The sequence below is a fragment of the Lytechinus variegatus genome, chromosome 7 (assembly GCF_018143015.1).
Source record: "Lytechinus variegatus isolate NC3 chromosome 7, Lvar_3.0, whole genome shotgun sequence".
Lineage (NCBI taxonomy): Eukaryota > Metazoa > Echinodermata > Echinoidea > Temnopleuroida > Toxopneustidae > Lytechinus > Lytechinus variegatus.
In genome coordinates this window covers 33625471-33637546 of record NC_054746.1, presented here as the reverse complement: position 1 = coordinate 33637546, position 12076 = coordinate 33625471, and the positions used below count along the sequence as shown (strand labels likewise).

At 36.0% G+C, this 12076-nt stretch overlaps 1 long non-coding RNA gene across 1 annotated transcript in view; it reads right to left on the bottom strand.

Moving 5' to 3' along the window:
• LOC121419075 overlaps positions 1-12076 on the bottom strand; it is a 36989-nt gene that overhangs the window by 6779 nt on the left and 18134 nt on the right. The window contains exon 2 of the long non-coding RNA XR_005970549.1: positions 2933-3160. This is a non-coding gene — a long non-coding RNA (uncharacterized LOC121419075). The remainder of the gene's footprint in view (positions 1-2932; positions 3161-12076) is intronic.

Genomic DNA, 12076 nt, shown 5'->3' with positions numbered 1-12076 from the left:
ATTGCCATGGTGCGGTCACAAGGTCACCCTTTTCCAACGCAACCGCATCGGAGGGGGTGTGTGCGGTTGCCATGGCGATTATCCTCCTTTTTCAGGACGGGCGCTCGTAAAAATAGTGCGGATTTTCGGAGTTTATGAACGCAATTTTTATTGAATTATCCGCATTACTCTTAGGCGGCTAATTGGAGGATAGGTTTATGAAAGGGGTATCAGAACAGTCACAAAATTGAACATATATGGGAATTGTTTATGATTCCTTGAGGCATGCAGGATCCATCCATGCTTTCAACATTTGCAAAGCTGATCATTCCAGACTGGTCCCCTTTCCTAATATGAACATGAGACAAATTCTCTTCCTTTAAAAAACAAAAGGTAACGCATGTTGGTTTTAAGGGAACTGCAATGAACCATTCATTTTGTTAGATTTCAGTAAACAATTCTGTAGGAATCGCAACTCGAACAAATTGTGTATATAGGCCTATACCCACTATGTAGGCCCTTTACCTAAAAACCCAGAATATCACTAATTATCATTGCTGCTGCATTTTCTACAGTAATTGCAAATAAGGGCCCCTTCCTGGGTGATGTTGGTTACATTATCAAGAGATTAAAAATTAGTAAAAGGAAAATTGTTTTCAGTATTCATCCTGATGGTAGACCCCCCTTCCCCTTTCCACTAATGCATAATGAGTTGAGCTTATCTCTCTTCAGTGACTTTTGATTTTTTTGTTGTTGCAAAGAACTGCAATACAAATTTCACTAATACAAATATTCTAACATTTCCTTGCTTTTCAGATTGATACATTCCCAGATAGTTCACTGAAAATTTTCATCTTATCGGTGTACGGTCATTAAATATTACCCATTTTATTTGTCAGAAAGTGTTTGTGAACCCCATAATGAGGCTTTTCAGAGATATACAGTCCCATACATGTACATTCATAAATGTGTGAGTTCTAAATATTGGCTTCCTTCCAGTAACCATATACATGTATGACCTTGGCTTACAGATAACCTTCACTTGAAAGAGTTCCAAAACTGGTGGTGATCTTTAACAAGAATATGAATCCAATTTTTGGCACCAAAAATAGGCTTTTTCATAACAAGACAGTGTCCTTTCTCCCTTGAAATTAAAATTGTCATTAGTTACAGGAAAACAATTTCTTTTTGTTTCCATTTTGGTACAATAATCTTGTTTTTATTTTCTTTTAAAAAGGAAATTTGATCGCTTATTTACATGTAACAAAATGAGAAAGCATAAGATGGCTGCAAACTAATACATCCTAACAAAGGAAATCCTTCAGAGATGGTTTTATACCAAAAATAAAGATATGTGGTCATTCTCATTTTGGTCAGATTTGAACAAAATAAATTGTCATTTTAACTGGCAAAATATATTAGCTAAACCAATTTTTTATTTCATATCATCCACTTTGTAACAACTTTAATAGAAAACGAACATTCATATAATATGAGGTAAACTGGAACAGTGACCAAACTTTGCTTTAACCTACATGTACACTGTATGCTATTCTCAAAATCTCTGAAGTCTGAATGAAGGAGACTTGGTGCAAAAAGAGGAAATATATATTTTAAGAAAGAAGGAAAAGCATCTGAGCTGATATTGCTATCAAAAGTAATTTCCGTTTAAGGTCATATTGCACGTGAAGTAATACTGGTAGTTTGAAATCTGGAATAAACTATCAATTTTTTTTATGTCTAACCCAGAAGGGTTTATTTTGAGCCAGATATTTATAGGTTTTAATTTGAGAAGGAAGACACGTCTGAGCAGTAAACAGTCTTGACAAGCTCAAGGGGTGAAAATAAGCGTGACTATTGAGTCAGGAGTGGAGTGTTCCTTTGTGAAGATGACTTGTAGTTCCATTTGCTGCCATTTTGTTTCCAAAACTGCATTATCAACATTAATTTTAATTTGTATTATTAAACATTCTATACAACATCAAAAACAATTATCAATTGGATCAAGCTTCATTTTGAAAGATAAAAAAACCCAAAGTGAGACTGCTTAACGTGAATGAGCCAGCAAAGCACAGAACTTCTTGATAACTTTCATCTATGTCAGGCATGCCTAAGGTTTCAACAGATAAAGATCTCCTAATCTTTAGAGGACTCTGTACCTTTAATACTGACATTTCAGAAAGGCCCCAAAACAAAAGTGGGCTGTGTTTTTGAGTGGGAATCCTGTTCAGCTTTTTGTCGGATTCTCAGTTCAGCACACACGAAACAATGGAGAATGAATGAATAATGCTGCAAAAGGTGCTGAGCAGGATTCCTAAGAAAGACACAGCACAGAGTTTTGGAAAGGTGCCTTACATGTACAGTAAAAAGGCCAAGTCCACCCCAGGAAGATGCTGACTTGAATAAAAAGAGAAAAATCAAACTAGCAAAGTGCTGAAAATTTCATCAAAAATGGATGTAAAATTATGACATTTAAAGTTTAGCTTATTTTTCAAAACAGTGATAATGCACAACTAAGTGAGTCAGTCAATGATGTCCATCACTCACTATTTATTTTGTTGTTTATTGTTGAATTACACAACATTTCATTTTTACAGATTTGACAATAAGGACCAACTTGACTGAACCATATAGTATTAAACAATGCTAATTTCACATGTTCAGGGAGGAATTAATGGTTGTATCACTTGACAATGAGGAGAAAATAAGAATATTTCATATGATAAAATACAAAAGAAATAGTGAGTGGATGACGTCATAGTCTCCTCATTTGCATACCAGCCAGGATGTGCAAATAATTGTTTTGTGAAATTAAGCGAAACTTTAAAATGTCATAACTTTCTTATTTTACATCTGATTTTGATGAAATTTTCAGTGTTATGCTTGTTGGATTTTTCTCTTTTTATTCAAATTAACTAAGGATTTAAAGCTATTTTATTGAAGTGTTACGTACCACAAGTTCCTCAAACTTTGCATTGAGTTCGTCTAGGGGTGGCATGGGATCCTCCTCCTTGATGGTCTGTAGGATCATGTTGTTGTCCACCACGATCTCTGGCGTTTCATCTGCGCCACCCAGGCAGCAGAGCATGCTCCGCCTTTTGGCGGGCATCTTGGTAGCGTGACGTGCTGTCCAACCTTACCCTTTAGCTGTTACATGAAGTCCCAGGGTGAATGAAGAAACCTGCTCAGAACAAAACAAAAAAAAAGTTATTACTTTACAGTTTAGTGTTGTCCAACATCTTCAATTTTTTTTAATTATCTAGAAGTTTTAAACTTTAAATCCCTGCAATTAAAACAAGAATAGTTGGGGATATCTTTTAAGGAAGGCATTAATCTGCCTGCCAGTCTCCAGCAGGTGAGAAAGCAACAAGATAGAAGTCCCTGAATGGTGTGAGCACTGTCTATTGGCCAAGGCAGGGTTTAGGATTCCTTGAGCACTGTATTTGATGGATTCGGTGGACAAGTGCACTATATGAAAATAAAATACTATCAGTATCATCATTATTTCATTTCATCACAAACATCAGTGTCACCAATATCAATAATATCACAAAGAAACCTCAAAATGCATTTTATTTGCCAATAAATTTTAATGCAAAAAGTTTCGATCACTAAGAAATTTACTGACATCAAGCCTTGCGAAGACAGGTTCCAGAAGTCCTGTAAGTTTTAAAGAAACAAACCATAAGCTCACAACTCCAGAATTTCAATTCTAGTCAGTTTTCCATTATTAAATAAAGAATTTGTGCTCATTACAATCATAACCAGTTTGCAAAGTCTCCCGTTTACAGAAAACAGACATTTGTCTCCAAAAAAAGTACTTTTACTTGACAGTATTCAAAATGGTCAATGACCACGGATCAGCTTTCTTATGGGAATAGAGATAGTTTACTGTCTTTTTACTGACCACATAAAAAAATAAGATCATCCATCTCTTGTGGGGCATTAAAAAGAGAAAGAAAACAGCAGCGATGCCTCTTGGATATGCTCCATTTACTGCCAAACAGTTGGTTGGCAGGGTTTTTTACACGAACAAATCATTTGCAGGAGAAATCTTTTAATATATAAAACTGGAAGATCTTCTTTAATGTATGACATATTCCCATCGTGATCATAAACAGATGGTCATGACCATTCCGGGAAGATATCTTCTCCTTTGAACGTCACAAATATCTCTTTTCAGGTAGGGAATAAATAGTCTCTCCCTTTCCTACTTGCATCAAAACATCCAATTATTTAGATATGAAATTTCAAGCCTGCTTTCAGACTTCAAGTAAAAAAAAAAAAGGATCCAAACTGATCTTGCTTCCGCAACCCAGAGGCAAAATCAGGGATACCCCCAGGTCCGGGACAATGAGTCTTGGTGTTTGCTGACAAGACCTTAACTTGGTGAATTATTGGAAGCCTGATAACATGAATATCATGCCAATTATGACCTGGGTGGATAAAACATTCTGAAAGCTACAAATCAGGGCAACTAATAGGAATGAAACTTCATAAGGCTTCAATTCAAGATGGTATAGTCTAAATATGCAGGCCAATCTGACAATCAGTTTTGCTATCCCTACAAAACAGCATGTAAGTTTGGATTTTCCCCAGTTTCCTTAACCTTAAAAATGAAAACATTCAATTAACAGTTACAGTGCCGTGGTACAATCTGGACCAATAATCATCTGCAGTGACAGCGTATGGTATGATTGTAGACCAGGGAATTATTGTTTTGTAATTATTCATGATAATACATGGTACTTAAAGGCCAAGTCCACCCCAGAAAATTGTTCATTTGAATCAATAGAAAAAATCAAACAAAGCTAACGCTGAAAATTTCATCCAAATCCAATGTAAAATAAGAAAGTTATGACATTTTTAAGTTTCGCTTATTTTTCACAAAACTGTTATATGCACAACTCAGTGATATGCAAATGAGAGAGTCGATGATGTCTTTCACTCACTATTTCTTTTGTTTTTTTATTTTCTGAATTATACAATACACTTATTTTTTACATATTTGACAATAAGACCATTCTGACTTAACAATAAACTGTTGAAATAATGATAATTCCACTTGTTCAGGGAGAAATAAAATTTTGTTTCACATGACGAGGAGAAAATGAGCATTTTTCATATTTCATATAAAAAATTACAAAAGAAATAGAGTGGGTGACGTCATCAGTCTGCTCATTTGCATACCGACCAGGATGTGCATATAACTGTTTTGTGAATTAAGCAAAACTTTAAAATGTCATTACTTTCTTATTTTACATCCGATTTTGATGAAATTTTCAGTCGTTTGTTGGATTTTTCTCCTTTTATTAAAATTAACTCTCTGTTGGGGTGGACCTTGAAGAATGACTCCCAAACAATATTGAATCTATTTTGGTAATGGAAAGTATGGAAACATCAGAGAAAGTGGTCACAAATTTGTTCTCAATGACTTTGTTATTGTATTGATAAAAACAACAACAGAATTTGGACTAATGCATCAGTATGAAGATAAGACTATCATTCAAAAGAAAATAAAAACAGGTAGCTTCAGCTCTATTTTCTGCTTTTGAAAGGTACTTTTGTAGTTTCCTTCAGAAAACTACCCCCATTGCCAGCTACAGAAGCAAGAAGATATATAAACTGCACTCCACAGGTTGAGGACAATGATACGTGTGTTCTGTTCTACAATAATGAATGAAAGGACTTCTTTATATCTTCATCATCAATCACTATAGAGTTTCTATTACTGCTTCCTCTAAATATAGCTCAGGGTGGTGTGTTAGAAAGCAATTCAGGAGTTATACTTCAGGTTAACTTGGTGAGCAACTGAAATATGAGAAGCTAAAAGCCCACTTTTCTCTTTGAAATATTACAAACTGTGACTGTATTTCACATGATTTTACTTTTATCTTAACAAAATACATAGGTCAATATACTTTGACCTGATTAATACAATCTAACATGTTAAAATGTTAATCAAAATTTGAATAGTTAAACTTCAAGCTAGAGTGATTGAGACACACAGCTGGCTTGCCATAAGTTTGTACAAAACTTAATACTGCCCATGTTTTGAGGACAATGTACGAGAGAAAAGTTCAGACAGTCAAAAACATATGGACCAAGCTGTAAGTTCTATATCAGTAGCTTGCACACATCCCCTTGCTTTTATTAGCACCATCAAAACACATGATGCTTCTGACAACCCACTTGTGTAAATAATTCTCATCCCTAGCTCAATTATTTGAGCTCTATTTAATTTTTTTTCAAGAATAATACACCAAGGGCTCATGTTTTCTAGGGATATTGGCCAATATTTTTTGCGTCAATATTTTGATATCTTTCAGATGCCTCTTCCTATTGGGGATAAAAACAAGCCCACCGCCGTGTCAAAACATGGACCCTATTCACACCTCAAAATTTAAGAGTGATAAACATAACTCCGGAGAGATGATGGTGTGCCATCATTATGCATTAGTCATATTTCTTTTCCTTCCGTGAGAAAACATGTTCTGAGGCTACAATACGTCTCTCACTGTCATATTTCCATGATCACTTCTATATTCACTGCATGTTGAAATTAGATTCACCAGTTCACCACTTTCAGCAGAGGCACTTATTTTTTAAATGTGAAAGCCTCAACCAATGAATCCCTTGCTTTCATATCCCATCCAGCTCACACTCCATCAGATTTTCATATTCACTGCTCTTGGTTTACAGCTTGCTAAATTTAGCAGTTCATTCTACAGGATGAAAGATAAACAAACCAAAATGGCAGAAAGATGGAGAGGATATTGAAAATCAAAATGATCCCGGTACATATATAGATTTCTTGGATTGAGTTTGATGTCACACAGATCAACTGTTAACAACATGGTGCGGGAATGGCATGAACTTCCATGAGCTATAACCACATTAATGATCATCAATCAATAAAATAACCTTACAAAAAGAAAATAAAAAGGTTTTCATGGAATAAAATTTTAATTGGCATAGGCTTTATAGGCCTATATACATGTAGGTCATATTTTTTTAAATATATATATACCAGGGCAAACATGATTTGACCAAGATCAATAAAAATGTCAATGATCTACCTATTCAATGCAAAAACAAAGAACTTTTATAATTCAGAATAGCAATTGATATGAGAGGTGCACACAATGTACATTATGCCCAATTAGGCTTTTCAATGTTAATTTTCTTTCAATGGAACATTATTAATGGGAAAAATGTTCAATTTCCCAATGAAATACATGTAATTACATGTAAATCATTAACTACAAGTACAAAGGGCCTATATGTATTGTGACTGCACATGAAAAAAAAAAATTAGTTGGCCAATATTAACTTGGACTTGTTTAAAATGGCTATCTGAAGAGTATTCCAAATTATGCATGTTGCACATGTACTTTAGTTGTGGTCATGTTAGGCCTACATGATTAATAATTGGATTCAGCCTAACAATCTAATATCAGCTGTCATCACCAAGAGCTTCAATATTGATCCCTCAATTGAGCAAAAACACAACACACAACATGTTTGGTCTGTCATAGCACCTGCTGGTTTCAAAATTTAGATACAAAGCATTTCATTTGCAAGCACTCAAGGCTGCTTGACTCTGGTATACATGTATATCAGTAGGTGGTTTCAGACCGCCTCGAAGTTCGCCAGTTCCAGGTATTCTCTGATCGGGAAATTTACCCCGATCAGAAAATACCAGGTATTTTGGGAATGTGAAAGCAAACTATGCGTAATTTCCCCGAAAGAAAATACCCGCTAAATAGTAGGTACTTGGCGAAATTACGAGAACTTTCGTGGGGATTTTTCCAAGGTCGCAGGTATTTTGGCGATGTGAAAGCAAATTACGGGAACTTTTAGCCCAGCATGTCGTTGGGCGCGGCGGCGTGGGTGGCTGCTGGACTAGTGATATTGAATCTTGCGCCTTGCCTGCTTATCATGCTCGTAACTTCGGGTGTGTTTCGGGGTGGTGTGAATGCAGGAATAATTAACGGGTATTTTTTAGCCTTAAAAATTTCTTGTAATTTAACGGGGATTCATGTGATCGAGGCGGTTTGAAACCACCTAGTGATTATGAACCATTTGATTGGAAAACGGCAGGAGATATGGTATTGTCATCAAAGATACATCACAATCTTTTGTTATTTAGAATATTATATGGTTGTGTTCATAGTTTTCAGAATGCAAGTTGGTTATGAATTGCTCTTTGCCTGATCTGATGAAGTTGAACACTGATAGTTGAGACCTTTCGTTTTCTGTGACGTGCCATGTGGACGTACGAGATTAAGGAATTTTGGGAGCACTGCGCATGCGCGAAGTAATCTGTGACGAGCCTTCTCGTTCACTGACCAAATCTGTGACTCGTATTTGAGGGTTTTGACGTTCGGTGTCATAGTGCTCGAACGAGCGCTAGTTCGTACATGATGACGTCATCCCAGCTTGGCAAAAATGAATGAAGCCGCATCAACACCTGAGTTTCGTTGATTCAGCAGGGCTGGTAAACTGCAAATTACTGCTTGTTACCAGCTTTTCCATTACATTTAGTGTGTCCTGTTTTGAGACACTACATATCCGATAGGTAATTGATGTTTTATTTTCAAACAACCGTGTTTTTTGGCTTTTTGCGCAAGAGTGCAAATGTTGCACTCACAGTCGCCCCACTGGTTCGTAGCGTGATGCTACGCCTGATTCTCCGGCCAAGCATCGGCCCACGGCCCACTCGCTATCACGCTGGTATATGCTGTGGCGTGGTACGGGTACGTACGTCGACTTAACTCGAAACTGTTTTCATCAATGTACGAACGTGATACTGAACGAGCGGTGTCACCACTTCCGGTGAACTAGGAATACGTTGCAGTCGCAGACAATCAAAATCTCTCTAGTGATACATGCATGAATGGCATATTTTTCCAAGCAATATCATTATCAATACATAAGCCCACTGGTGCATTTCTGTGTCAGCAATTTTGAGGGAACTGGGTGTTTAATACTAGTTTGCAATTACAATAGTGCCAAAACTGATAATTCGGTGGAAGGAAACTGTGACATCAAAATACATGTAGGCCTACTACATGTACATCCAAGTATTCAAGACCTCACATATTATGGCAACAATTAGGCGTAGGGGAGACCGGGGTTAGTTGGAACATGGGGTAAGTTGAAACATGGTTATTCTCTTTAATGCCTGTAAAATAAATTTATGCAATACTGCCCTCAATTTATTGCAATAATAATTCAACACTGTTGTATAATTAATAGCAATAAATTGAGGGCAGTATTGCACAAATTTATTTTACAGGCTTTAAAGAAAATTTCAATGTTTCAACTTACCCCATGTTCCAACTAACCCCGGTCTCCCCTAACCTATATTTTCAAGACTTTCCCTCAATATTGACTAATTGTCCATGCACTGTGCCACTTAGCTTCAACATTGGTGCAAAATATGTTGTGCCATATGGTTTTAGCTAAAAAGAGAAATATTTCAATTTACATACCTGAGTGGATATTACTGGTAACGTGTAGGCCCATATCTACTATTAGTAATGGTGATGAGACAATCTATGCTGTAAAGTATAGGCCTATTCCATTTATGTGACATTTCAGGATATTAAATTTCCAATATTGGTTGATATGCTTTAATAGGTAACTACACATTGATGGCTGAATCACAGCCAGCATGTTGCCACAACCCCTGGTCTCCCTATGGGAAATCTAACAATTGCATAAAGTTTGGAAGACATGATATGGCCTCTTTGTAGTCTGCAAGCACAGACCCTGATTGAAACTTTGATCAACAAGTGTGTCTCCACACAAAGACTAGCACATACAAAACTGAGCGAGAGGGCCTTCAGTACACAAAGCATATAAAGTAGGCTGCAATTCAGGGGTGGTATTCTGAGATCCATTTTATCTCAGATAAAATAAAATATTTTATCTCCGTGAAAATCAGTGAGATAAAATACCCTTAAAATCTCTCCGAATTGGTATTCTGAGAACAATTTTATCTCTGTAAGACACACCTACTTTTTAATCAATATCCAATTAGAAACGCGCTTTTATAGCTCTCTAGTGTCACTTAACCAATTGAAATCCATTCCGCTAGGTGTGTCAAAGGGGACAGATTGCGTCAATTTATTGACTTGAAATACGCTTGCACTATACGCTTGCGCGTCTTTACAGAGATTTCTTTTTAACAAAAAGGACAATACTCTCATCTTTTTTCGAAGTCTCCATCGCATTTTTTCAAGCATCATTTCAAAGACAATATTAGTCAAGATATATCCTATGAAATACTTTCTGATTGTATAGGAATAACGTTAAGGTGTTATTCTCAATAAATATATATTTTTTCTTCATTTTCATGTCAAAATTTGGAGTTAATTCACCTAGAAATATTGGTGAAATCAACGTCGCGGAGATAAAATAGCCCCTACCCTCTTTTAAGTTTATTTTATTTTTTTCCTCAAAGTAACATGAGCGCAAGCACATCATCCGCGTTGCAATACCAAGATACGCGATGGGTATGTCTACGCAAGCACTGTTCTGTTGCGTATCATCTATTGTTACGCAAGATAAAATTTATACGCAAGATAAAATTGAAAATTTTATCTCAGAGATAAAATGTCATCTCAGAATACCAATTTCATTTTAAGAGATAAAATAAAATATTTTAAAGATAAAATGACCTCAGAATACGGCCCAAGACCCTTTACTTGAGTGAAGGGTTTGCCCAGCAGACTAGCCTCTTAATGAGCCCATTTCATCAATAAAATGAGTTTTCAATAAAAATTTGCATTCTACTTTCAGTCTGAAATCTCTCAACAAAATATCAAAGTATAAGTTGGTTGTTAGTCGGAGAAAAGTAGGCCTAAATGTATGGGGGGGGGCATTCTGACAAAATACAGACAGAGGGCAGACTAGAGCTCAAATTCCAAAAGCCCTCTGAGATATCCCCTAAAAACCCACATTCCTATAAACTCTGTCATGATCACATTCATCATGTCATGAAACCAGGTCCCTTGTTTGATGGTATTTGATGAAACTTTCCTTGAACCTGATTACTTGTCAGGCTGCATTCAATCAACAGTTTTTTTTACTAAAAACATGAAATTCACAGATATTTAGTTCAAACAAAGATTGTGTTCAAGCACTTTTTCATCAGTCAGAAAATCTCTTGGAAGATGGATCTGCATACATTGATAAGAATAAATTAAATGCAATGGATATCTCCAACACGGAACTACAAAATTAATGTCTTAGCCTGATTCCAGTTCAAATAAAAATACATTGTACTTCCTATAAAGTCAAATTGCACTCTACAATAGTGGGTGGGCTTTATTGAAGAAAAGAGAAAGCAATTTAGATGAAAAATTGTTAGAATGCTACCCCAAAAACGACCATGATTTGCATTTCGATGTACATGTATGGTTCATGTTTGTGATTCTAGCTTGAGAGGAGTATGGATTGAATGCAACCTCGGAGGGGAGGTGGTAGTGGGGGTAATAAATCTCAACCATTTAACTCACTTTCAGACAACAGGTGCATTTACAACAACGTGAAGGAAAATATAAGAATTTCAGATGGGGGGGGGGGGGGTAAAGTATACCAACTAAGGGTCTTTCCATACATGAATCTTGAATCATCATTGTAATGGTGATTGCAATTCATCTTAAGAATCATCAGACCTTTCACACGGAAAATTTGAACCGTAAATTGAGTGAAACTTAAATTGTGATTAGCGTTAATAGTGATTCTGGTTTGGTTTCACATGCACATGCTAAAAATTTGTAATTAGCCTTATTTTTTCACTGGAATCATCATTCAAATTGTATTTTTTTTTTGGGGGGGGTGTAAGGGTCTGAGACATGGCTCTCATGAACAAAACTCCACATATTACAGGCTCCACCCGTTTCTGATAAAAATGATAAAAACAGAGAAAACTGTATTGCAAAGGCATTCATAAATTGTTCCAAGGTGAACTACACTTTGTTAACTGATTTATGAAGTACAAAAGGTCAGCTTGTCTGTACAGAACTAGTTTTCATGATAAACTTGAAAAATACTATGAATTATCATTGCTGTAAACTATTAAATA